Raw genomic sequence first — 26,976 nt, 5'->3', positions numbered from 1 at the left:
CTGTCCCCACTCTCTCTTTCCCCGCTCTCTATTCCCCTCTCTCTGTCTCCTCTCTTTGTCCCCCTCTCTGTCCGCAAACTCTCTGTCCTCCTCTCTCTGTCCCCTCTCTTTGTCCATCCTCTCTCTATCGCCCTCTCTCTGTCCCCATATCTCTGTCGCCCCTCTCTCTGTCCCCCTTCCCCTGTCCCCCTCTCTCTGCCCCACCCTCGCTCTGTCCACCCTCCATGTCCCCCTGTCTTCTGTCACCCCTCGCTCTGTCTCCCCTCTCTCTGTCTCCCCTCTCTCTGTCCCCCCTCTCTCTGTCCCCTTCTCTCTGTTCCCCTCTCTATGTCCATCGTATCTTTGTCCCCCCTCTCTCTGTCAACTTCACACTGTCCCCCACTCTCTCTGTCCCCCACTCTCTCTGTCCCCCACCTCTCTGTCCATAATCTCTCTGTTCCCCTGTCTTTGTCCCCCCTCTCTCTGTCACCCTCACTCTGTCCCGCACTCTCTCTGTCCCCTCCCCGTCCCCATGTCTCTCTGTCCCCCTAATTCTGTCGTCCTCTCTCTGTCACTCCCCTCTCTGCCCACCCTCCCTCGGTCCCAAACTCCCTCGGTCCACCCTCTCTGTTCCCCTCTCTCTCTCCGACTCTCTGTCCCCTTCTCTCTGTCCCCCTCTCTCTATCCCCTTTTCTCTGTCCACCTCTCTCTCTACCCATCTCTTAGTCCTCTTCTCTCTGTTATACTCTCGCTACCCACAACTCTGTCCCCCCTCTCCCTGGCCCCCCCTCTCCCTGGCCCCCCCTCTCCCTGGCCCCCCTCTCCCTGGCCCCCCTCGCACTCCCCCCCCTCGCCCTCCCCCCTCGATCTCCCCCCTCGCTCTCCCCCTCTCTCGCTCTCCCCCCTCTCGCTCTCCCCCCCTCGCGCTCTCCCCCCTCGCGCTCTCCCCCCCTCGCGCTCACCCCCCTCGCGCTTTCCCCCCTCGCTCTGTCTCCCCCTCGCTCTGTCTCCCCCTCGCTCTGTCTCCCCTCCCCACCGTCCCTCACCTCTCATGCACTCTCCATCCCCCTCGTCCTCCCCTCCCTCTCCCCCTCTCTTGCACTACCCCTCAATCGTGCTCCCCCTCTCTCCCATCCCCTCTCTCACCCTCTGTCTTCCTCTCGCCCTCCCCTCCCTCCCTCATCTCTCTCGCCCTCCCCTCCCTCCCCTCTCTCGCCCTCCACTCCCTCCCTCCCCTCCCTCCACTCTCTCGCCCTCCACTCTAGCCTCCTCCGTTCTCTCCCCTCACTCGCCCTCCGCTCTCTCACTCCCCTCTCTCGCCCTCCCCTCCCTCTCTCCCTTGTCTCGCCCTCCCCTCTCTCGCACTCCCCTCTCTCGCCCTCAATTTCCTACACTCTCTCGTCGTCCTCTCTCTCACCTTCACCCTTCTGTCGCCCTCCCCTCCCTCCCTACCCTCTTTCGGCCCCTCCCTCCCTCCCTCTTGCCCTCCCCTCTTACACTCTCCCCGCTTTCTTGCCCTCCCCTCTCTCGCCCTCTCCTTCCCTCTCAACTTCACCTCCTTCACTCCCCTCTTTCACCCTCCCCTTTATCGCCTTACCCCTCTCACACTCCCCTCTCTCACCCTCACCCCTCTCTCGCCCTCACCTCCCTCGCTTCCCTCTCACACCCTCACCCTCCTTCACGCCCTCCCCTCCCTCCTTCCCCTCTCTCGCCCTCTCCTCTCTCGCCCTCTCCTCTCTCGCCCTCTCCTCTCTCGCCCTCCCTCTCTCTCCCTCCTTCTCTCGTCCCCTCACCTCTCTCGTCAACCCCTCCCTCTCCTCTCTCGCCCTCTCCTCTCTCGCCCTCTCCCTCCCTCTCGCCTTCACCTCACTCTCCCCTCACTCGCACTCCTCTCTCTCACCCTCCCCCTCTCTCGCCCTCCCCACTTTCTCGCTCTCCCCCCATCTCGCCCTCCCCTCCCTTCCCTCTCCTCACTCGCTCACCCCTCTCTCGCCATCTCCTCTCTCTCGCCCTCCTCTCTCTCGCCCTCCTCCTCTCTCGCACTCCAGTCTCTCGCCCACCCCCCTCTCTCCCCTCCCCTCTCTCACTCTCCCTACCTCTCTTGCTCCTCTCTCTTGCACTCCCCTCCCTCACTTCCCTGTCTCATCCTCCCCTCTCTCAACCTCTCCCCTCTCTCTCTCCCTCCCCTACCTCCCTCCCCTCTCTCGCCCTCTCCCTCTCCCTTTTCCTCCCCCTCTCTCGTGCTCCCTCTCTCTCCCATCCCCTCTTTCGGCCTCTCCCTCACTCTTGACATTCCCTCCCCTCCCTCCGTCCCATCTCTCGCCCTCCCCTATCTCACCCTATCTCTCCCTTGCCCCTCTCTTTCCCCCCGTTCCTTCACTTTCCCTCCACCATCTCTCACTCTTGACCCCCCTCAATCAGTCTCTCTCTCTCTCTCCCCACCTTCCTCTGTTTCCCTCTGACTGAATCCCTCTCCCTCCTGTCCCTCCCTCCCTCTCTCTGACATACTCTGTCTCCCTGGTCCTTCCCTCTCCCTCTGACCCAGAGACTGGGGATGTTTGAGGGTGAGGCTGCGTGTGGGGGAGGGGAAAATGGGGTAGAGATGGAATTGTGGGAGGGAGACTGCGACGGCATGAGAGAGAGAGAGGGGGAGAGGCAAAGTGGAGGCAGGTGGAGAAACCGGGGTTGGCGGGTGTGTGTGAGGGAGAGAGAGGGGGGATGAGGGAAAGGTTTGGAAAAGAGAGTGTGTGCTGAAAGAGAGAGAGAGAGAGAGAATTCAGGAGAAAGAGTAGGGGAGAGGTAAAGGGGTGGCCAGGTTGGAGTCGGGGGAACAGAGGGCGTTAACCCCAGATCCTGAGCTCAGGGCGCGGTGCCCTCCCCTTCCCTGAGGACCAGGACATGGGGCTGAGTCTGTCTCTCTCCAGCTCAGCTTCTCCAACACAAAGACACACAACAACATCGGTCCCTCTGCTGCTCGGCACGCTTTCATCAGCATTTTTATTGGTTACAAATGGAAGTGTTGGATACAGTCAGTGGGATGGTGCCTTTTCTCACTGGCCCCTGAGTTGTGAGAAACATTGAAATGTTTCCCTGTAACCCCCCTGTGGGATAAGGAGGGACAAACCAGCGCTACCCTCAGTCTGTTACCATAGCGACAGGCTGCTCCATCGCTGAAACACTGAACTGAAATGAGAAAATCCCGGATGGTGTGATGAATGAGGGAATTTGATGGATGGATGGATTTGGGTGAAGGGATATTTCAGCACATTCTTCAGCTGCTGCCTGAACTTAGTCTGGGTCACGGCATAAATCGTGGTGTTTGTGCAGCAACTGAGGAGCTGCAGCATGAAGCCCAATTCCTGCACAAAGCCATCGAGATACACAGACTTATACCCAATATCATACATCCGGCCCCATATAGAATACAGCATGAAGGTTGACCATAACAGGATGAAATTGGCCGAGATCACAAACAGTAGAATGATGGATTTTTTTCGGTTTCTCATTTCAGTGTCAGACTGAGCGTCCCCATTGGTGTGAGCGCGGAGTCTCCTGCGGGCTCTGCTGGTCACTAAAATGTGTCTGACGGTGAGAACATTGAGCAGCAGAATCAGGAGAAATGGGACACCCGGGGTTAGAATGTGGTGGAGGAACTCGATTGTGACCCAGACACTGGAGAATGTAACAGCGAGTGTTACATCACAAAACCAGGGGGCGTTCCCCAGCAAATACCGAGCCGTGAGCATAAAATACCAGGAAATGTTCTTTAAACAGCTCAGCACAGTCACTGCTCCCAGAACCACAGCCGCCGTTTTCTCACTGCAATATTTACTTTTCAGCTTCTGGCAACAAATGGCCACAAACCGATCAAAGGTGAAAGTGACGGTGAACCAGACAGAGCAGTCAGTGGCTGCATAAAGCAGGATGGCGTGGATATTACACACGGGGACGGAGTCCCTCAGGAAATAAAACTGTTCCTCATAAACAATGGGAATGTGTCTCAGGATCAGGTCGAGGATAATGACCAGGAGATCCGCCGCTGCCATGGCCCCCAGGTAACGTCTGACACATGGAGACAATCCACAATCTTTATAAAGCAGGACATAGATGGTCACTACGTTAACTGTGAGGAAGGAAAACAAACCCATTATCCATCAGCCTGGAGGCAAAGGGACCCGTTTGGTCGGGGACCCAGTGAGATTTTCAAATGTGTCCCTGTATTCAGGGATTTATTAAAATAATTGGAGCTGGAATAACAAATGGGAAGGTCGGAATTACTGACAAAAATGTGACATAAACCACAAGAAACCCTCCCTTCCCAAACACACGGAGACACATCCATAAGGACAGATGGTTTCTAGAACATTCCCACACACTCGATCACTCGAGAGCAGACACAGGTCACTCCTTCCCAGTTCCTAATACGGAGGGTGGGAACGTTGCTGTCCTGAAGGATTCTCTGCCAGTTTCCTGAAGACAAACGGAGTTTGGGAATTTCTGTATTTTGGTCTAAATTGTGATTGATCCAGTGTCGTGAAGAAATGTAAACGCAGGGAAAACATATTCACCCCTTTAACTGCCTGAGGGGCCTTCGGAACAGTGTCTCCTTCTCCCTGGAACGGGATCTCTTCCCTCGGGATCTTATCGTTTGTTCAATTCACTGACGTCCGGCCGTTCACAAACAAACAACGTCAGGGACAGAACGTTCCGGGGAATGTCAGTTATAGAATGTCGGGGACAGAACGTTCCGGGGAATGTCAGTTATAGAATGTCAGGGACAGAACGTTCCGGGGAGTGTCAGTTATAGAATGTCAGGGACAGAACGTTCCGGGGAGTGTCAGTTATAGAATGTCAGGGACAGAACGTTCCGGGGAATGTCAGTTATAGAATGTCAGGGACAGAACGTTCCGGGGAGTGTCAGTTATAGAATGTCAGGGACAGAACGTTCCGGGGAGTGTCAGTTATAGAATGTCAGGGACAGAACGTTCCGGGGAATGTCAGTTATAGAATGTCGGGGACAGAACGTTCCGGGGAATGTCAGTTATAGAATGTCAGGGACAGAAGGTTCCGGGGAGCTCCTTGACCTGTCCATCACCTTTCCCCCCTACCCACCCCACCAACATGATATACTGTGCCTGGGCACACTGTAACATTAATGGGGTGAGAGAGGGAGGGTCCAATCACAGGAATGGGAACTAAAGGCATTGCCACGTTAGTTAAAGGGCAAGATATGCCACATTCTCAATCCACTGCACAGAACCAGCCCAGACACCATCAACCCAGGGGAGATATCTGTTCACCGTGGAACACTGTCTAGACGAGGCTGGTGTACTGCTCAGTACAACCCAGCAATCTGTCCAGAGTGGAACTCTGCACAGATCATGTCAGGGCACTTATATTCAAACACAGGCTAGACATCTGTGCACTGTGGAAAGCTGGGATAGGTGCTGGAATCTAAAGTGGACAGGCAGGAAGCTGGGAGAACACAGCAAGCCAGGCAGCATCAGGAGGTGGAGAAGTCAACGTTTCGTGTGCAACTCTTCTGCAGGAGCCTGAAGGACGGCTACACCCGAAACATCCAATTCTACGCCCGCTGATGCTGCCTGGATTGCTGTGTTTCTCCAGCAAGTATTCAGCCTGGGAAGCAGTGCAGACTACAACAGTGCAGTGGTCTATAAACCCGAATCAGATATCTGTCCAGCACTGGCAGCTGTGCAGACCACACCAGTGCACTAATGTGTCAATCTGAAACAAATATCTATTCAGCATGGGGAGCTGTACAGATCACATCAACCAGACAGTCTGACCAGCACAGCGACCTGTGCAGTGATCACCCGTGAATTAGTCTGTAACCCAGGAGCAGTTACCCTCCCAGCATGTAGGACTGTGTACACCATCCCAGCGCATTGATCTGTAACCCAGGAGCAGTTACCCTCCCAGAATGTAGGGCTGTGTACCCCACCCCAGTGCATTGATCTGTAACCCAGGAGCAGTTACCCTCCCAGCGTGTAGGGCTGTGTACTCCACCCCAGTGCATTGCTCAGTAACACTGTGATAGATCCTGCCCAGTGTGGGGAAACTTGCAGCCCATGCTGGAAGTGACACGATGTTCAGCTCCCATCCATTTTCAGCTCCATATCTCCATTGTACCATGGTAATGGAGTGCTGTGGGTGTGAACATCACTGCCAGAGAGAGATGGCGGGGGAATCAGTTTAAATATCACCGCATGGGAGGGGTTTGGGGTATAGACAAAGAGGGGGAGACTGAGAGACAGTGACATGGACGGATGTGTTCCCAGGTTTCAGAATGCTGAAATGTAGACACTTCGATAGCATCCGGTAACATGAGTCAGTCTTCCCAGGAAAGATGGGAAAAAAGGACATTGGTGTGAAGTCAGATGAGCATTTGTTCTGCAGCTTTATAACTAGAAGCGGTTTCAACAGAATCTATGACTCATTGGGCAGATTCTGACAATAATTTCTCTCAGTGCCATTTTAATTGAGTGTGACAGAGGGATCATCCGCACGAGGCTGTGCTAATTTCCTGGTGCTATCGTATTGAACCCACCTCATTAACTACCCACCCCACCCCATGGTGTCCCTCTCATTCAATACCAGCCTGACTCTCCCACCCATCATGGCTGGAGGGACTCACAGTCGCCCGGGTGCCCATGGATATTCTGTGATCCCTGGCACTGGGGCCATCTTTGAAAGGCCAATGGGCCCACGGTTGAGCTTTATCAGTTTGGAGCTGCCCTGTACAGTTTACCCTCAGCATGGCAGATAAGGGGCAATTACACCACGGTTTGTTGCACGGAGGTCCTGGTGGATGGGCTAGTACAGAGGGGAACCATTCTCTTCCCAGAGGGAGCCACACCACCAGACCCCCCGAGCATGGTCTGAGCTCCTCACCCAGCTCAGTGCAGTATCTGCGGTCTGAAGAAATATCCAGCAATACAGGACAAGCATCAATAACCTTCCCCACTCTGTCAGGATAAGGGTCACTGTATTCTCTCTGCTCCCTCACCCTCACTGTATATCTGTTATAGCACCTACCCCCGAATAAGGCTCAGGCTCCACCACTCTCACTGCTGCATGCAGCATCTTCCCTCCTCTCTCTCTCTCTCTCTCTGTCTCTCTCTCGCTCCCTCCACTTTACCCACCCCCCTCACTTATAACACTGCATTGATACAACACTGGAATGACTCCCTGCAGACACCTCACCATGACCCCGTCCCCCACCTACACCAGCACTAACAGCAGGACTACCCACTCCCACCGTCACTCCCTCCCTCCCTTTTTCCTATTCCAGGAGAAACAGCCTGGAATAGGACAGAAAGGGCCAAGCCGGGTGGTGGATTGCATGATATCCGTTTCCTCATTCCCCCGCCCCTCCCGCATCCGACCGGGATGCCTCGTGAGGGGATTCTGAACCATCCACATCCCACCGACCGAGTAAGGAGCAATGTTCAGTGAAGGGCAGCTCTCACTTTAAACCCCCTGGCAGCTCCGTTTCCCCGGGCACAACTTAGAAGCCGTGGCCCTGATGCCATCTCCCTTCTGTGTCGAGCTGGTACAAATGGAATCCCCATGGTTTCGGTGGGCAGGAGGGTGGGCTCACAACACATCGTCACCACCACCTCCCAGGAAGGGAGCACAGAGGCTCCCTCCCTCACCGCCCCCTATAGACAGCTCAGATACTGACACTAATCTGTGATAGTTACCGCTCTCCCCACTTGTCCTGACATCTTCAACAATCTGTGCTCATATACACGCAGAGCTCTCTGTTCCTGCAGCCCCTTTATAATGACACAGCCTGTTTTAAACAGTCTTTCTTTATCTTTCATACCAAAGTGCATCACCTCACACTGCTCTGCATTGATCCCCGTCTACCAGCATGTCACTGTCCTGTTAGAGTTCCACACTGTCCTCCATAGACTTTACAATCTTTGCAGGTTTGGTACCATTTACAAACATTAAGATTGTCACAGTGTCACAGTCCCCATGAAACAACTGAAATCCTGCCCCACACACACGAGTATGAGCAAGTGAAATACTGATATATTCCCATGGACAGAGTCGAATAATGACATACTGTCAATGGAGCAACAAAAATCCTGACATATACGACACACAGTAGATGAAATATTGACAAACCACAGAGCAAGAGAAATCCGGATAGGTTCCACTTATCGATATTCATCAGGGTATAATGTGAAGAAGTTGAAAGTGTGTACTGTACCTTTAAGAGATAGTGAATGCTGCTCTGAACTGAGAGCTTACAAGCCCCTGTGATATGAGAGGATGGCAGACCCAGAAACAGTATATCGCTGTAGAGCTGGGTCGGGTTATAAGCAGTTAAGAGATAGAGGGTCTCTTTCAGTTTACTTTCAGTGTTAAAAATCACATTGTTGTTTGTATTTAAACAGTGGAATTTGGGAGTTCTCTGTCACTCATATTTAACAGTTTACGAGGCGAATTGAGCATTTATTTATGTTTAGTTTAAATTACCAGATGGGATCTATGCCGTGTCCTAACAATTGCTGTGTGTGTATCTGTGTGTCTCTGTGTGGGGCAGGTCTGGCAGTCTCTGTGGTGCTGAAAGTGATGCAATGCCTCCCTCTGCTGGCGTGCACACGCCACTGCACAGGCATTGGTAGAGGGGGAGGGAGAGGGAGAGGGCAGCGGCTCACAGCACCATCCAAACTGATGTCTTATCCATGTACTGATGTAAATGTCCTTTAAACGTTATTACTGTCCCTGCTTTCACCACTTGCTCTGCAAGTTCATTCCACACACAAGCCAGCTTCTGTCTAAAATAATTATGGTCTTTCTCCGTGTCTGGTGTTCAGTAATAAATATCTATTTGAGACCCTTCATTGGGCAGAGTGTTTCTGCAGGATTTCTGTCCCTAATATTGCAGACTACAGATAATAGCGATTAAAGATGTTCATAGTTAATTTCGATCTTGCACTTATTTAACAAAACAAAATGTTTTGTGTAGCTCAGTAATGGTAACCAGATTATAATAAATCCACACCGAGCTGAATGCTGCCCCTTATAATGTGACCCAAAATCTGGGTATAGTAGTGTAGTGGGTAGTGTCCCTGTCTCTGAGCCATGGCTCTGGGTTTGATTCTAATTCCTGAAATTTGTTTGGTAGTGTTCCTAGCTCTGGACCAGAAGGCCTGGATTCATGTCCTGCCTGTTGCAGAGGTATGTCACAGCATGTCATAACAGGCTAATGAACAAACACACAGGAGAATGATGTTACACCTTTATGGGTATTGCCGAGTGGTGCTCGTGTCCCTACCTCCGGGCACAAAGGTCTAGGTGTAAATCCCACAGAAGGGTCTCCTAATATATCTGAACAAACTGATTAAACTGGTTTAGAATTGTGACTTGATGGAGAAAGAACAGGTGTCAGTGTTGAATGTCAGCATTTAGGCCCGGCATTATTGAAAGTACAGCCATTCATGTTGATTGGAGTCACATTTCGCAGCAGTAAAGGTTTATAAAATCAGAACCGTCATGGATAGGGTTTGTAGTCAAGGTTTTTCCCCAGGTTAGGGGCGTCCAAAACGAGAGGACATTGTTGGAAAGAGAGAGGGGAAAGGTTTTGAAGAGGCCTAAGGGGCACCTTTTCACACAGAGGAGGGTGTGTGTATGGAATGAGCTGCCAGAGGAAGTAGTGGAGGCTGGTACAACTACATCATGTAAAAGGCATCTGGATGCTGACAGACCTGCCGAGCTTTTCCAGCAAATTCTGTATTTGTTAAAACAAAACATTTATTTTAACACTGGTATCTATGTTAACTGTTTGGATACAGAATTGGCTGGCCAACAGAAGACAGTGAGTGGTAGTGGAAGGGAAATATTCTGCCTGGAAGTCTGTGGTGAGTGGTGTTCCACAGGGCTCTGTCCTTGGGCCCCTACTCTTTGTAATTTTTGTTAATGACTTGGATGAGGGGGATTGAAGAATGAATCAGCAAGTTTGCAGATGACACGAAGGTTGGAGGTGCCATTGACAGTATAGAGGTCTGTTGTAGGCTGCAGCGGGACATTGACAGGATGCAGAGATGGGCTGAGAGGTGGCAGATGGAGTTCAACCTGGATAAATGCGACGTGATGTATTTTGGAAGGGCGAATTTTAAAGCTGAGTACAGGATTAAGGATAGGATTCTTGGAAGTGTGGAGGAACAGAGGGATCTTGGTGTGCAGGTACATAGATCCCTTAAAATGGCCACCCAAGTGGATAGGGTTGTTAAGAAAGCATCTGGTGTTTTGGCTTTCATTAACAGAGGGATTGAGTTTAAGAGCCATGAGATATTGTTGCAGCTCTATAAAACTTTGGTTAGACTGCGATTGAAATACTGTGTCCAGTTCTGATCACCCTATTATAAGAAAGATGTGGATGCTTTGGAGAGGGTTCAGATGAGGTTTACCAGGATGCTGTCTGGACAGGAGGGCTTATCTTACGAAGAGGGGTTGACTGATCTGGGTCTTTTTTCATTGGAGAAAAGGAGGAGGAGAGGGGACCTAATTGAGGTATACAAGATAATGAGAGGCATAGATAGAGTTGATAGCCAGAGACTATTTCCCAGGGCAGAAATGGCTAACACAAGGGGTCATAGTTTTAAGCTGGTTGGAGGAAAGTATAGAGGGGATGTCAGAGGTGGGCTCTTTACACAGAGAGTTGTGAGAGCATGGAATCCGTTGCCAGCAGCAGTTGTGGAAGCGAGGTCATTGGGGACATTTAAGAGACTCCTGGATATGCATATGGGCACAGAAATGTGAGGGTGCACACATGAGGATCAATGGTCGGCACAACATGGTGGGCTGAAGGGCCTGTTCTGTGCCGGACTGTTCTGTGTTCTATGTATTCTGGATACATTAAACATTTTATTTTTTAATGACACAGTGACATATAACCATATCTTCAAATCGACCGAAACCATTTTCTGCTCAGGGTATGGCTCTGTGTATGACAGCAGCAATGATGCACCAACATGGAACAGGGAATGTGATGGAGACATCGTTTGGACAATGTACAAGGAGACCTCACATGGTCCAGTTTGGGAGAGAATGACATTATTGTGTGATTCACCTCAGAGAGGGAGAAAATGTAACCTGCCTGAGAAGGAACGACCTATTGCACTCTCTCTCCTTCATTATTCCTCATCACAGTAACGTGTACGAGCTAAAACAAAACTCTACTGTCATCCTTACCATTCTTATTTTTATAGAATCCCTGCAGTGTGGAAACAAGCCCTTCAGCCCAACAAGTCCATACTAACCCTCCAAAGACTAACCTTCCCATGCCCTTACAGTTACCACTGACTAGTGCACCTGAAGTAGAAATCGCTGAACACTATGGACTATTTGACCAATCCACTTGAATTATACAGGTTTGAGCTGTGGGAGGAAACGGGAGCACCCATCAGAAGCTCATGCAGACAAGGGGAGAAGACGCAAATATTGGGACCATAGATAGTAAGTTTACAGATGACATCAGAAAAGTGGTGTTGTAGATTATCTCAGAGTACAAGACCACAAATAGATGGGACAAAGGGGCAAGGAGTGACAGATGAAGTTTAGTTTAGATAAATACGACGTTATGCAGTTTGGGAAGGCAAATCAGGGCAGAAATTATACACTTAATTGTAAGGGCCTGGTGAGTGTTGTGAGACAGAGGGATATAGAGCTGCAGGTACATTGTTACTTGAAAGTGGAGTCGAATGAGACAGTGCGGTACAGGACACATTTTACAAATTTGCCTTAATCAGTCAGAGCATTGAGTATAGGAGTTGTGGTGGCATGTTGTATCTGTACAGGATGTTGGTGAGACCACTTTAAGAATACTGCGTACAACTCGGTTTTCTGCAGAAAAGATTTACACGGATGTCCCAGGACTGGAGGTTTGAGCTTTAGCGAGAGGTTGATTAGTTTGAGGTGTTTCTCCCTGGAGTGTCAGATGCTGAAGGGTGACATTATAGAGGTTTATAAAATCATCAGGGGCATGGATATTCTGAACAGCCGTGTTCTGCTCCCCAGGGTAGGGGAGTCCAGAACAGGAGAGCATAGGTTGGAGGGGAGAGGGCGAATGATTTAGAAGGGACCTGAAGATAAATGTTTCACACAGAGTGGTGTGTGTACAGAAAGTGCTGAAAGAGGAAGTGGTGAAGGCAGTTACAATCACACATTTAAAAAGTATCTGAAAGAGGAGGGATATTGTCCAAATACTGGCAAATGGAACTGGATCAGATTTGATATCTGACCGGAGTGAACAGATTGAACTAACGGGTCTGTTTCCGTTCTGTATGACTCTCTGATTCTATAAGAGGGATGACGAAAAATTCTGAAAGTACCTTTCAAATCCGAATCCTCTTCACTGGAAGTTTATCATGCCTCTATGTTCACATTGATTGAAAGTTGTGTTAGTGAAATATTTGACAGAGAACTGAGTCATGGATAATGGGACACAGACAGGAAAGTGGAGCTGAGACCACAACCTGATCAGCCACAATCTTAGTGCCTGGTGGAGAAGGCTCAACGTATCTAATGACTCACTCCTGTCCCTCAATCCCGTGGTCTTGTGTTCCATTCAGACCATTAAACCTGTTAGGCAGGAGCATTTAGAGGCTACTTACTTCTATAACCTGTTGCACAGAAACAGAGGAGATCGTTCAGCCCTTCAAGACTGTCCCACATGCTTTACGGTGATTTGGGAAATGTAATTGTAAAACCCAGGATAGGTATGAAAGAGGCCCTTCATCTCTCTGTACAGAGCTTCCCCTCTCTGAAACTTATGCTCAATTAGTTGGTCATATTGTAGGCCCAAATTCATTATGAATATAGCCCCCATACCTCACCCAGTGATGGCTCACAAAATCCTCTGGTCTCCCTGATGGCAACATTCAATAACAGAACATTCATGAAAATAACACCCACTACCTTTCCAATAACAGAAAGTGAGAACATCAGAAACAGGGACAGGTCGTTCACTCCCCAAACCTGCCTTGTCCTCCACTAAGATCATGACTGATCTGCTCTTGGTCTCAAATCCTCTTTCATACCCAATTCTTCATCGCGCTCAACTCTCTGACATGACACAATGGGTCAGGTAAAAATGACTGGCCCTGATGTCAAGGCTTCTGTTGACTTCTGTTGACATCAAGGAGCTTAACAAATCTGAACTTAATGGGAATCAGAGAAAACTCTCCAGTGTTTGGAGTCAAACATGGCACAAAGGAAGATGTTCATCATCTCAGTCCTGGGTCATTTCTGTGGGAGATCCTCAGGGTAGCTTCCTCTTCACAAACACCTTCAGCTGCTTCATCAACGTCTCCCCGCCCCCTCCCTCCCCACCATAAGATCCGAAGTGGGGATGGTCACTGAGGATTCCACAATGTTCAGAATAATTTGACGCCCCCGTCAGCTCCTGAACTGCACTGTGTCCATGTGCAGCAAGACATGGACTTCATTGAGGCTTGTGCTTTTAAAGAGTCCGTCACATTCATATAAAGGACTGTCTGACACTACATATTGCCACAGTAAAATAAGAGATCATTCCGCACCTCACACTGATTTCACAGGAATATGAGGAAGTCGTTCAGCCCATGGACACGATTGGAGAAGAACAGGGACAGCCCATTCAGTGCCTCCAGCCTATTACTCAGGAAGAGAAGGATTCTAGTCTGATGCACCACACCAGAACCCCTCGACAATATTTGAAGGCGGTAGCGGAGACTCTAATGCTTTCTTATTTCAAAGAAAATGTAAAGTGCCTGTTCCAGATGCAGTGTGAGTGGTCAAACAACTCGGTTTGAAGCACAACACCATTTACTTAAACACGAAAGATGAAAAAAAACCAAAGAAAGAAGAATTTAGAATAACGTATTTATATTGGACAAGTTAATAGAATAATAGATCTAGGACCTATTACTAATGACTTGTTCTAATACTGGAAATCACATGAACACAGCCCTTGGCAAAAAGGGATATTCAGACACTGAATGACACAAATATTTCTCCAATTCAGTATTTAAAAACAGCACCAAGAGAAAATCCATAGAGAGTAACTGCCAGGAGACATTCACTAAAGTTTTCAACTCGGTGGAGACCCCAATAATTTCTGATGTTACTGAGAAACCAAAACCCAGAAATCCTAATCTGCGAGAGCTGACCATTCCCATTCCATCTGCATTAAAATAAACCCAAGGCCTCACTAGTTATTTACTCAAGTGGTCTTAACTAGCCAGCTTGGTAACAGTCATTCAATCTCTCTCTTAAAAGAAACCAGAACAAAATAACCTCTTAAAGCTACAGCATCATCACACTAGTCAGCACATTGAGCTGTCATACAGGAACTAGGGGTAACCAGTCAGGCCCTTGACCCTGTCCAATCGGACGAGGAAGAAGCCAGTCAGTCCCTTGAGTCACTTACACAGGAACAGTACGAGGCCATTCCCACCTCAATGCACTTACACAGGGGCAGAATGAGGTAATTGATGCTGATTCCTGATGAATGGCTTATGCTCGAAACATCGATTCTCCTGCTGTGCTTTTCCAGCAAACCACTGTCTACTCTGATCTTCAGCATCAACAGTCCTCGCTGTCTCCTAACTGATGCTCTAACATGGTGAACAAGTGGAGCAGAGGCTGCACAGACAGACTGCTCCACGTTGTTCAGCGTAGCTCCGTCTGTCATGATACACTCGTGGGACTTTAACGTGGTTTTCTAGCGGTGAGCAGGGAAGCCATATGTCTTGTGTGAAGTCACAAGAAGGCACTTCCATCTCCGAGAAGCCAACCTGGTGTTCTCTGTGTAGGGTGGAAGTGGATGGGAATGGCTACCTGTTTCAGAATGAAGGTATTGTGGCTGCTGTTGCGGATTGTGAGCAACCTGACGTTCAATACCGGTTCACTCGCCGGCTGCACAATAACGTGGGGAGAGTTAATTTAGGCATATACACTATTAGGAAAGTCACGTTAGACTGATAGATGGACTCTCTAAGTTCAAATAATGCTGATCGTGTTCATGTTGATCTCGTCTAGTGCCCGTCCTGTTCAGTGTAACCTGTATGCCTTACTCTGTCCAAGTCTATTTCTACCCTATGATCTGTCTGGCCATGTTTACTATGATCTTCCTCCACTGCTCATAAATAAAGCATTTCCCTGTCCTAAGGTACACATGACAATAAATCAAACCAACCAATCCTTGGTAAAGTATGGAATGTCTCTCCCTGTCAATGTCTCTTTTGGAAGTAAGTGATCGCTGTCACTCCTCGTGTTTAACGTCACCGTTTCTTCTTCTCTCACAGCTCTACTGATTAAACACTCAGCTTCTTCACTCTATCCTCGTGATACCATCACCCGTGTCTGTGGTAAGGAGATCATTCCTTACAAAGGAGATCAAATCCGTAGAGAGTGTCCCAACCACAGTCTCAGCAAGGCCCTACAACAGCAGGAAGATGGCTTTACTTATGTAGTTGAATCACCTTACAATGAAGGACAGCATACCATTGACTGCACCCATTACTTACACAGGGTTTGATTCGAAGCAGTCAGCATAGACTTGTGAGTGGGATATCATGCTCCCCAAATTTGTTAGAGTTGGTTGATGAAGTGACCAGGAAGGTTGATGAGGGCCAAGCGGTAACCATAGTCTCTATGGATATCAGTAAGGTCTTTGATAAGTTTCTACATGGCAGGCTGCTCTGGAGAGTTACATCACGTGGAATGCTGGGGAACTGGACAATTGGATACACAGTTGGCTTGATGGTAGGAAGCAGAGGGTTTAGTGGAAGGATGCTTCTCAGAGTGGAGGCAGGGTCCATAGCTGTTTGTTATCTATTATTTGGTTGAGAATGTACAAGATATGATTAGTATGTTTACAGATGACACAAAAGTAATTGGGAGCATGATCAGTGAGGAAGTTTATCAGAAATTGCAGCAGGACTTAATCAGGCGGGGAAGTGGGCCGAGAAATGGCAAATGGAATTTAATATAGATGCGTGATGTCTTGCATTTTAGAATCTCAACTCAAGGTAGGAGTTGCACGGCGAATCGGAGGGCCTTAAGGGGTGTAGAGGGCAGAGAGACCTTGGTATGGAGGTGCACGGTTCTCTGAGAGTGGAGTCACATGTAGACAGGGCAGTGAAGAAGGTATTTGGCACACTGACTTTCATCAGGCCGGACATTGAGTATAGAAGATGGGAATTTATGCTGCAGTTATACAGGACTTTGGTAAGGCCACACTTGGTGTATTATGTTCAGGTTTTGTCACTTTGTTATAGGGAGCACGTGTCTGTCTCCGAAGGAAGTCATCACGGTACCTTGCTGTGGCAACCGACAGGGTACACTTCATTGTTCAGTACTTCCCAGGAGCTCAAAAATTATGCCATGTTCTTCGTGACCTGCAACACATTATCAACGAGGATGAGCACCTCACCAAGACCTTCCCCACACCTCCACTGCTTGCCTTTAAACAACCGCCAAACCTCCAACAGATCATATGTTCGTAGCAAGCTGCCCAGCTTTTAGGACAGCTCCATACAACCCTGTCACGGTAGGCGCTGCAAGACGTGTCAGAATGTGGACATGGGTATTACCATTACATGTGAGGACACCTCCCACCATGTACGTGGCAAATACTCATGTGACTCAGCCAACATTGTCTATCTTATACATTGCAGGCAAGGGCGCCCGGAGGCATGGTACATTGGGGAAACTGAGCAAAGGCTATGGCAATGGATGAATGGGCACCACACCACAATCAACAGACAGAAGTGTTGCCTCCCAGTTGGGACACTTCTGCGGTACAGGACATTCGACCTCAGACCTTCGGGTGACCATCCTCCAAGGCAGACTTCAGGACAGGCAACAGCGAAAAGTAGCCAAGCAGGGGCTGATAGCTAAGTTCAGTACCCATAGGGAGCGCCTCAACCGGGCCCTTGGGTTCATCATACTACACGTGACCACCATTGCACTATATACACACACACACACACACACACACACACACAGTCACTCCTATACACACACATACACATGGCCACACATATACACAGACACGCACACAGACACTCGCGAACATCGTTGCAGACACACACACTCCCATACTCACATATGCATCCTCTCAGAGACTTAGACCACTCTACACTCATGCAGGCACTTATACCCTCTCTCTCACAGACACTCGCAAACCCCCACCCCAGACACATACACACTACCACACTCATACATGCACCCCTTACTGAATTAAGACACTCTGCAATCACTACACACACATGTACACTCTCTCTCACACTTACAACCCCCAAGCCAGACAGACATACACACAGACACAAAGACCCACATGCGCACATACATTTTGTGGGGAGAATTTGTACTTGCAGAGTTACATTGTACTTTGTTCAAAAACAGTAAAACTCTGTTATCTGACTTTTTAGGTTAGAATCGATCTAAAATCATGGCATAGACAGAGAACACAGGGCGCTAACACCTTCGACATATTGTGTAACTAACCCAATTGTTACAGTTAACCTGAGAATGCAACTTTAAAAAAAAGGTTTTTTGATTTACACACGGAAGAAGGAAAACTATCATGGTATTCGAACAGATGAAAGACTCAACAATCAAGGTAATTTTCAATGTGTAGTTTCAGTTACATCATACTGTAATTTTTTGCTATAAATGCTGTGCCTTACAATTTTGTCCCCCACAATCACCTGAAGAAGGTGCGGTTCTCTGAAAGCTACTGTGCTTCCAATTAAACCTGTTGGACTATAACCTGGTGTTGTGTGATTTTTAACTTCGTACACCTCAGTCCAACACTGGCATTTCCAAATCATGATTACTGTGAAGTGGAATCGTATTAATCGTACTCCAGTACTCTGGCATCACGCCTATGGTCAGATTCTAAACAAAATTAATGTTAGAGGTCATCTCGCCATGTTATTCATGCTCCTCGCTAGCATTATTGTGAGATATTCTCCAGATCTCCCGTTATGCATGTGGAGTAGAGAAGGACAATGATTTTAGCCAAAGCTGTGTATTACCCTAGAGAGCTGAGACTGCTCTAAACTCAGCACCCTGGTAATGTTTTTGCTGCCTCTGTACAGGATCTTTGTGAGATCACATTGGAGTAGTGTGTAAAGAATTTTTCTACTCAATGAAGAAAGTGTATTGTTATATTGGAAGGAGCTCAGAGATAGTTCCCTCAACTGATTCCTGCAAATAAGGTGTCTTAAGATGGAGGGATAGCAGGAAACTGGAACAGAGGCAGCGATAACATCAGCCATGATTGAATTCAATGGCGGAGCTGGTTCGAGGGGTTGGATTCCTGACTGATGCTCCTCGTCCACTCTCAGCCTTTCGACCGTGTTACACAGTATAGAGGGAGGACTGTCTATCAAACAGGAAGCAGGCTCTCCGGATAAGTCAGTCTTAATCAGTTTGTCAGAACGTCACCAGTGGAGTCACACAGTGACCAGTGCGGGTACGTCAACTATTTACAATCTACATCAATGATCAGGAGGTTGGAACAGATATCCAGATACTGAGTTTGGTGATGTCGCTTGGATAAGCAAGAGATTAAATTATCAAGAGAGGGTGGAGTGTCTGCAAATAGATACAGAAAGTTCAAGACCATGGATAATAATTTGGAAGGAGCAATACAACATAATATAACCTGTAATTTCATTTACAGGAATAATGGAAGGCAGTATGTTACTGAAATGGAGAGCGATTACAGGACTCAGTGATACTGGGTACTGGGGGATTCACAGAGACCCGTTTGGACATGGAAGGTTTTGCTCCATCCCTGATCATCTGCTCATTGACACTCCAAGTGACCACATTGCTCTCTGTACACATAGAATATTTTGATGTGGTTGGTTGGTGGTGGGGTTGCTGTTTTGAAATGTGTATCAAGGGAATGGCCTTTTTCCAAGATACAATTATTCCTTTCTACATGGAGACCCGTAGACGATGGGAATGGCTGCCTGCTTCTGAATGAAGGAATTGTGGCTGCTTTCAGGAAAGGGGTATTCACCAACATGATGTATTGTGCATAGACACACTGGAACATTAATAGAGTGAGAGCTCCTTCAGTTCCTCTACCTCTCCCCATGTAATGACTACTCTGCAGATACCATGTTCACCTTCAGGAATCCCACTATACTGGGAAAATAAGGATACACCTGGCAGCTTCCCGCTGAGGGAGAAGCAATGAATTGATCTCATCCACCATTTACATCCTCCATCACCGAATGGTGACATTGATGTTGAGATACTGGGAGATGATGGAGCTGTCACCGACTCCGGCCTGGAAAGTTTCGGATCACAGAAGCTGAATGAAACTGTGACCCTAATAGCCACCGGCAGCACCATCTTCCCCCTGGCGTGAAGCTGCAGGTCGTGTTGAAGAAGGTGACACCGCTCTGTGACCAGATCCGTGTTAAGTCCAGATCCCCTCATACTCTGCTCCTGGGTTAAGTGTAACTTGGGAAGCTGTTCCTGGAAAACCCAGGGTGGATACAGCAGATCCCTTTCCCTACACACACTCACTCCGTGGTTTCAGAGCTTCCCCTGTCTGCAGCCTCTGCTCCATTTGGTGTTCATGTTACACACCCAGATGCTGTTACCATAGTCCCCATGCTCCATCCAAAGTTGGGTCACCAAATCCTCCGGTCTCCCTGAATGTCTGAGGCAGCTCAGAGCACAAGCCGCAGCAAACCATCCCCAGCAACTCCACTAACGTTTCAGCCACAGGAGTCAGTCAGAAACCCCTCGGCTACAAATATTATGGGCCAGACCAGATCCCCGCAAAATACTTTGCCACTTAGACCCACACCTTTCCTTATTTGAAAGAGAGATGTGAAGTGCGTTTTCCAGATATGTTGTGATTGGTCAAAGCACTCAACATTAAGCCAAATATAATCTATTCAAATACTTTAGTTAAAATACAATCAAAGAAAATTTTGGGAGAGCTTATATGTTGGTACACTTACACAAACAATAGATAATGTATCTTCTTGGTATACACTGCTTGGCACAAAGATCAATTCAAATACAGATTCTTACATGCAGTTTTTTGATCCAGGAAAAATCAACATCAACACCCATCTCAGAGAGAAGGCCAGCTGGCCTTCACCTCCTCATACTGGCCAGATACCTCCACTGATCGGGATGCAAATACCTACCAGCTCTGGGTGGATCAACTAAATCCACATGGTCACTGATCACTGCATTTGTTTAGCCACTTTCTCAAATGAAATTAAAAAGGCTTCCCCATCCTTCTCATCAAATGTAGGCAATGCCTGGGCATATTTAACCAAAACCCCATCAGGCTTTTGGCTACTAAAGGGTTGCTCATCCTCACTATCCTCCTCATCCATCCTATGATCTACCTTCATCTCCGCCTTCTGTGTCAAATTTCCTCTCTAATTACCAACTTTTCAAGTTGAAAATCTCTGGTTTTCTTCTCTCTCCTTCTCTCTTTCTTCTTCATTTCCTTTTCTTTTATTTCTACTTCTCATTTTAATTTAAATGGTTTCAATTCCTTCTCATGTTCAAGGCGCCTCATTTCAAATTGAATTCGAGCCATTTCCAAAGAGTCTGATGGCGGTTCCACCAAATGTAATTGCCGAGCTAAAGCTGTAATTATCTCTCATTTTCTCACAGACAAACACAACCCCAAGTCCAGTTTGTCTGTCAATTCCTCCAGCTTTGCTTTCATTACCTTTTGTAAAACCCCCAACTTCACTTCTTCCACACCCAGAGAACTTTTAGTGACTGAAAGAATCTTTATACGCAAAACTCGTTTTAAACCAACCGAATTCAACATCCGCAACAACTACCATACACGACTTTTGAACCCACTAGTCTCCATTGTATCCTCTCCAGTGTCTGCATGAGAGTATTCTGGATGCTCTGGTTTCCTCCCACAATCTAAAGATGTGCATATCAGGTGAATTGGCCATGCTACATTGTTTGTGGTTTTCAGGAATGTGTGGGTTAGATGCCTTAGTTGGGGAAAATGTGTAATAATAGTGTAAAGGAATGTTTCTGGGTAGGTCACTCCTCGGAGGGTCAGGGTGGACTTGTTGGGTCAAATGGCCTGTTTGCACATTGTAGGGATTGTAATTGTAAACCCAATTTGGAATTATCGATTTAGAACCAGACAAGAGTCCCCAGTTTGCTATAGACCAACCAGACTGCCTCAAACTATTTCAAGGAAGTCGCTTGGATGCCAACAATTTCTTATTTTAAAGGCAGATGTGAAGTGGCAGTTCCAGATATGATGCTACTAGCCAAACCACTCACCATTAACTAAAACGCAATATATTTAAACACTGTAATGAAATTCATACAAAATGAAGAGGATTTGAGAATAACTTAAATATTGGAAACCTTAAGCGAACAATGGATACAATATCTTCTACAAATGAACTGTTCCTATATACTAACATCACCTAAACACACCCCATGGTAACAAGGAGCATTCAGACATGCAGTTCTCCAATCCAGGAGGGAACAGCATCAAGTGAAACTTCAGAGAGAATAGCAGTTAGGGATAATTTACTAAAACTTCCAACCCTTCTGGGACACAAGCACCCAATGACTTACAGCTATAAGGAAAAAACTAGAAAGCCTGGTCTATGCGAGCTGACCATTGTTACTCCTACTTATTTAAAACCCAAAAACCCTGAAAGTTATTTACTTGAGCCGTTTACAGTAGGCAGTTTGGACTTTAAGATCTCTTGTTAAAAAAAAGAGAAAATAACTTTTTTTAAAATGAAATGTGACAGCATTGTCACACAATTTAGATGCCTGGTCCTTTACTCAATGAGCTTCCCGCTGTTACTGAGCGCAAGGTCACCTGAGTTGGCAAACACAGGTACACTCCAAGTTACACGGATGTGTCGCACAACTTCTGAAACACGTCTGTCCATGGGTCATCACATGGGACATACCGGGAGGTGAAAAACAGCCAGACACATACCATTTCACTGTTTCTGAGCTACACAATGCCAGCACTCGATACACAAGGGAGACAAAACCCAAGGCCAGGGAAAGATACAGAGGGACAGAGAGATTCACATTAAAGACAGAAATAGACAATTAATTAACTAGGAGGAGGTTGTGGAAATATGGGGAAAAAGACAGCAGTGGGACGAACTGGAGAAGTGAGATCTTCGAGAGTAAAATTACAAGAATGATAACATTGAATAAAGGCATTGTCAGATCAGCAGAAATGGTTTGTTACATAAAATTCTGAATCTGCTTCACAGAACACCACAAACCACATAAACTGGGACAAGATGACAGCCCAGAATGGAGGGCTGTGCAGACCATGGTAGTATGTTGCTCAGTTAACTGCACTATCTGCCCAGTATGGAGAGCATTGCAAACTTTACTATCATCTGCTAACTATACTTGCATCACATGACTGCCTACAATGGGAAGGTTTGCTCTATCTGCGTGTATGTGTGTGTTCATCAGAGACTGAGGGAGAGAGTGTGCACGTGCCCGATTGGCGTGGTTGAATGCGAAACTCAATGGTTGAGAAGAAACGCACATGCAGGAAACTATTTTAAATACGAACAACTGGCAGGCTTTTATTTAATTGAGAGAGAGAGAACGACAGTATTTTCATGGACAGATGAGGTAAAGTGTTTGAAAATGTTAAAATAAAGGCATTGCCATAAAAATAGCAATATATATCTGCGTGAACATGAATGACAGATTGATGGGAGGTTGGTGTGTGTTCGAATCAGATTTGCTTCAACAGGTTTGAAGCCAGGGGCGTCAGCAGCAGATTATTAACTTCATTAAGACTGTATTTTATAACTCAAAGTTCACACAGGAGATGGAATAAGTCAGTGAGATACATTGTGGAGTGGTGAGTATTTCAAAGTAGAAGTGGTCAGGGCATGGTGTCAGGAATCAGATCATGGTCAAAGGTATCTCCCACAGTTATGACTCGTCTGCTTCAGCTGCAAACATTGGCCAGGCATGGGATGGAAACACTGGAAGGAAGTGGAGTTTGTAACCAGAGCAGTAGGCAGTGACCTCCACGCTCTTAATATTTAAATAACAAAGGCAAAGATACAGTATATTGCGGTTATCTGCTGAAACTGAGTCGGTCAACACAGAGACCCATGAGTAACATTGCCAGAGCAGAGGGAGGCAGTAATTGAACACCTTCATTGATGTAGTTAGCAGTGGTCCGTAGAGTAAATATCTGGATTCAGAGTTTCAACAGGAACAATAATAGTGACAAGAAGTGTAGACTATACGAAAGAACAGTAATACAGTCATAACTAGTTTATAGAAAAAAATGGACAGTGACACTTACCAGGAACACCAATGATAGCCAGGAAGGGATAATAAAAATATTGAATAATGCGAAGAGCGTAATGGATCTTCGATGATAATGACATCCAGTAATATGTAGAAATACGCCAAACATAATCGGATAAACTCCTGTCTATTGTTGAAACATTCCAGTCTAATGTTCTCAGATTCTGATCTCTCCTCCCCCTCTCTCTGGATCTGCTGATCCCTGTCAGTGCTGTCGGTGATGGTCCCGCTTATGTTATGGAATAACACATTGAACGGCGCCCAATTATCATTAAAAGATGGAAACCCTCCATTGAGATAATTAGTATCCATCGAGACTGGCATTAATCACAGTCACTGAACAAATAGGATCAGTTAACCAGTTCCATACATCACTTTTCATATCACTATAAAAGGGAACATTTACTGGTTTTGGATGGAATGTATAAGGGTTGCTGAGAGATAGACCATAAATCTTTCAATTTTTATTTCTTTTTCCTTGCATACGAGATTATTAACAGAACACTGCAGGGGTCTATATGTGTTCCACTCTGTTTATGAAAGAAAGCAGTTATAAAATAACAGATCGGCTACATAAAAAAGGTCGGGTGGGCAAGTTTCTAGATAACTTAACCCAAAGTACGGTACTTACTAACCAGTGAGGCTACTCCTGGTTTTAATTCCCTGTTATCAAATCCTTTCATGACCTCGATACAGAACATTGAGACTGCTGCTTAGGAACAGGCCAAAGCAATTCTGTCCTGTGGGCCTCTTACAGAGGGATAAGAGAAGGCAATTCAGCCAATATTGGCCTGTTGCTACTTGAAAAGGTGGAACTCTGGAATATTAGAACATTTTGCCAACTAAATCATTCAAAATAAAAGGATTTGTCGCTGCAGTTGTATGAGGTGTCACTGAGAGGGCACCTGGAGTTCATTGTTTCTGTAACTGAGAAGGGATGGACCTCCATCAGATACAGTTTATTGGCTTCTCGTAATCCAGGGGTTGCTGGGTCATTTAATGTCTTGTGACTGTTATGAAGGGACAGGAGGATCCCATGCAGCCTTACGAGCCTGTTACAGAGGGGCAGGAAGTGTTTATTTGACATTTCAAGTCTGTTACGCATAAATATTACATTTAAAATAGTTATGGAATAGGAAAGACCTGATGTAAACAATAACGTTCTAACTTTGAACAAGGCTAATTTTGAAAGTGTTAGTCGAGCCCTGTGAAAGGCTAATAGGAATACTCGATTTGCAGGTAAAGTGATGGTTGGTAAATGCAAGGCAATCAAAACTTGGTTTCAGAGAGTCCAGAGCCAACGTGTTCCTGTCAGTGAGAGGGGCAAGGCTGGTGGGTGCAGGGAGTGCTGGGTGGCTAGACATATTGATGCGCTGATCAAGGTAAGAAAGGAGGCAGATGTCAGGTAAAAGGAACTGAAATCAAGTGGATCCCCAGAGGATAAGGGCAGTAAGTATATAGTCAATTGGCAAATCGGGTTAGAAAAATGTGAATATGAGTTGGCTTTAGAAATAAGTTTAATGAGGTATCGAAGAAATTCTACAAATCTTTTCATGGCAAAAGATTAGGGAGAGAATAGGGCACCTTAAAGATCAGTAACGTTACCTATATGTGGAACCTCAAGAGATGGGAGGGATATGAAACGAGTATTTCTCCTCAGTATTTAATATGGAGGAAGTTACAAGAGCGAGAGAATGAGGAAATGTATTGTGATATCTTAAAAAGTGTCTATATTACAAGGACGTGTTGGACATTTTAAAACACATAAAGGTGAACAAATCCTTGGGACCTGATCAGTTGTATCTCAGACATTTGTGGGAAGCTGGGAAATAAATTGCTCTGCATTTTGCTGATGTATTTGTAACATTGATTTCCACAGGGGAGGTGACAAAATCCTGGAGGGCTGCTAACGTAGTGTCATCATTTAAGAAAGGAAGGAAAAACCAGGTCACTATAGACTGGTGAGCCTGACGTCAATGGTGACTAAATTGTTGGAGGAGATTTTGAGAGAAAGGATGTATACGCATTTGGACAGACAAGGACTGAAGAGGGCTTTGTACATTGGAGATCACGTCTCACTGACTCGGTGGAATTTTTTGAGGAAGTGATGAAGATGATTGATGAAGGCAGGACAGTGGATGTTGTCTTTATGGAACTCAGTAAGAAAACCAAAATGTTCTACACTGTAGACTAGTTAACAAGGTCAGACTGCCTGGGATCCAGGGAGAGTTCAATATTTAGATCCAACATTTTCTTGAATATTGGAGACAGGGCCTGACACTGGATATTTGTTCAATGACCTTGGAGACCTGTGACCAGTGGTGTGCCACGAAGGTCAATAGTGAGTCCACTGCCTTTTGTCACTTATGCAAATCATTTGCATTTGAGAATATGAAGTATGGTCAGTAAGCTTGTAGATAATACCAAATTTGGTGGTGTAATCGACAGTGAAGAATGATATCTCCGAACAAAGGGAAAGTTGATTAGGTGCGCCGAGGGGTGGTGGATGGAGTTAAAGTTAGGTAAATATGAGGTGTTGAACTTTGGCAAGACAAATCAGGGCAAGATATGTAGGTAGGGTTCTGTCGAAAGTTGCCACTCAAAGAGAACTCAATTGAAATTATCGAATCCCTACAGTGAGGAAACAGGCTATTCGGCCCATCGAGGCCACACCGACCCCCTAAACAGTATCCTACTGGAGAAACCCCTACTCTGTCCCTCTGAGCCTGCATTTCCCATGGCTAATCCACCTCGCCCAGACATTCCTAGGTACCTTGTGGCTATTTAGCATGGCCGATCTACACTTGCTGGTATATCTTTGTACTGTGGCAGGAAAATGTAGCACCCGGAGGAAACGCACGCAGACACGGGGAGAATGTGCAAACCCCACACAGGCAGTCATTCAAGGATGGAATTAAACCCAGATCGCAGTGCTCTGAGATAGCACTGCAAGCCACTGAGCTACTGTGTCACCTGGTGGTGCAGGTTTTCCGTTCCTTGAAAGTGCCGTCACAGGTAGACAGCGTAGTGAAGAAGGCACTAAGTGACCTTCCCGTTATTGGTGCGTGCTTTGAGTCTCAGTGCTTGCATGACAAAATCTGTACAGGACATTGGTTTGGCTACTTTTGTAATATTGCCTTTAGTTCTGGTCTCCCTGCTGTCGGAAAGATGTTGTCAAACTTGAAAGGGTACAGAAGAGATTTAAAAGAACGTTGCAGGTGTTGGAGGGTTAGAGTTACAGGGAGAGTTTGAATAGGCTGGGAGTATTTACAAGTATTGAGGCTGAGGGGTGACCTTAAAAAGGCTTATAAAATCACAAGGGGCATAGATAAGGTAAACAGTCACCCCAGGATAGGCGAGTCGAAAATTACAGGCCAAAGATTTAAGGTGAGAGGGGAAAGATTTATAAAGAGAAATGAGGTACAACACTTACAAAGAGAGACTGCTGTGTGTATGGACTGAGCACCCAAAGGAGGTGGTGCAGGCAGGCACAGTTACACTATTTAAAAAGCATTTGAATGGGTCCGTGTATGGGATGGGTTTAGAGGGAGATGGGCCAAGTGCTGGCAAGGGGGAAGAGATTAATTTAGGACATTTGGTCAGAATGGGCGACTGGACCGAAGGGTC

The 26,976-nt window shown here is 46.8% G+C and overlaps 1 long non-coding RNA gene across 2 annotated transcripts; it reads left to right on the top strand.

Annotated features, from left to right (window-relative positions):
- Nucleotides 1–3,674: 3,674 nt before the first annotated feature.
- Nucleotides 3,675–17,772, top strand: LOC132814952 (uncharacterized). Of its 2 annotated transcripts, XR_009644604.1 has the most exons (4): nt 3,675–3,717; nt 3,819–4,034; nt 16,677–16,899; nt 17,433–17,772. It is a non-coding gene; the product is annotated as an uncharacterized LOC132814952 (long non-coding RNA). The 2 variants fall into 2 exon arrangements; XR_009644603.1 differs by having other exon boundaries at nt 16,677–17,772.
- The last annotated feature ends 9,204 nt before the right edge of the window (nt 17,773–26,976 follow it).

Source organism: Hemiscyllium ocellatum, unplaced genomic scaffold (genome assembly GCF_020745735.1).
Source record: "Hemiscyllium ocellatum isolate sHemOce1 unplaced genomic scaffold, sHemOce1.pat.X.cur. scaffold_97_pat_ctg1, whole genome shotgun sequence".
Lineage (NCBI taxonomy): Eukaryota > Metazoa > Chordata > Chondrichthyes > Orectolobiformes > Hemiscylliidae > Hemiscyllium > Hemiscyllium ocellatum.
Note: the sequence above shows the minus strand (reverse complement) of the source record. Positions and strands in the feature narration are given on the sequence as shown.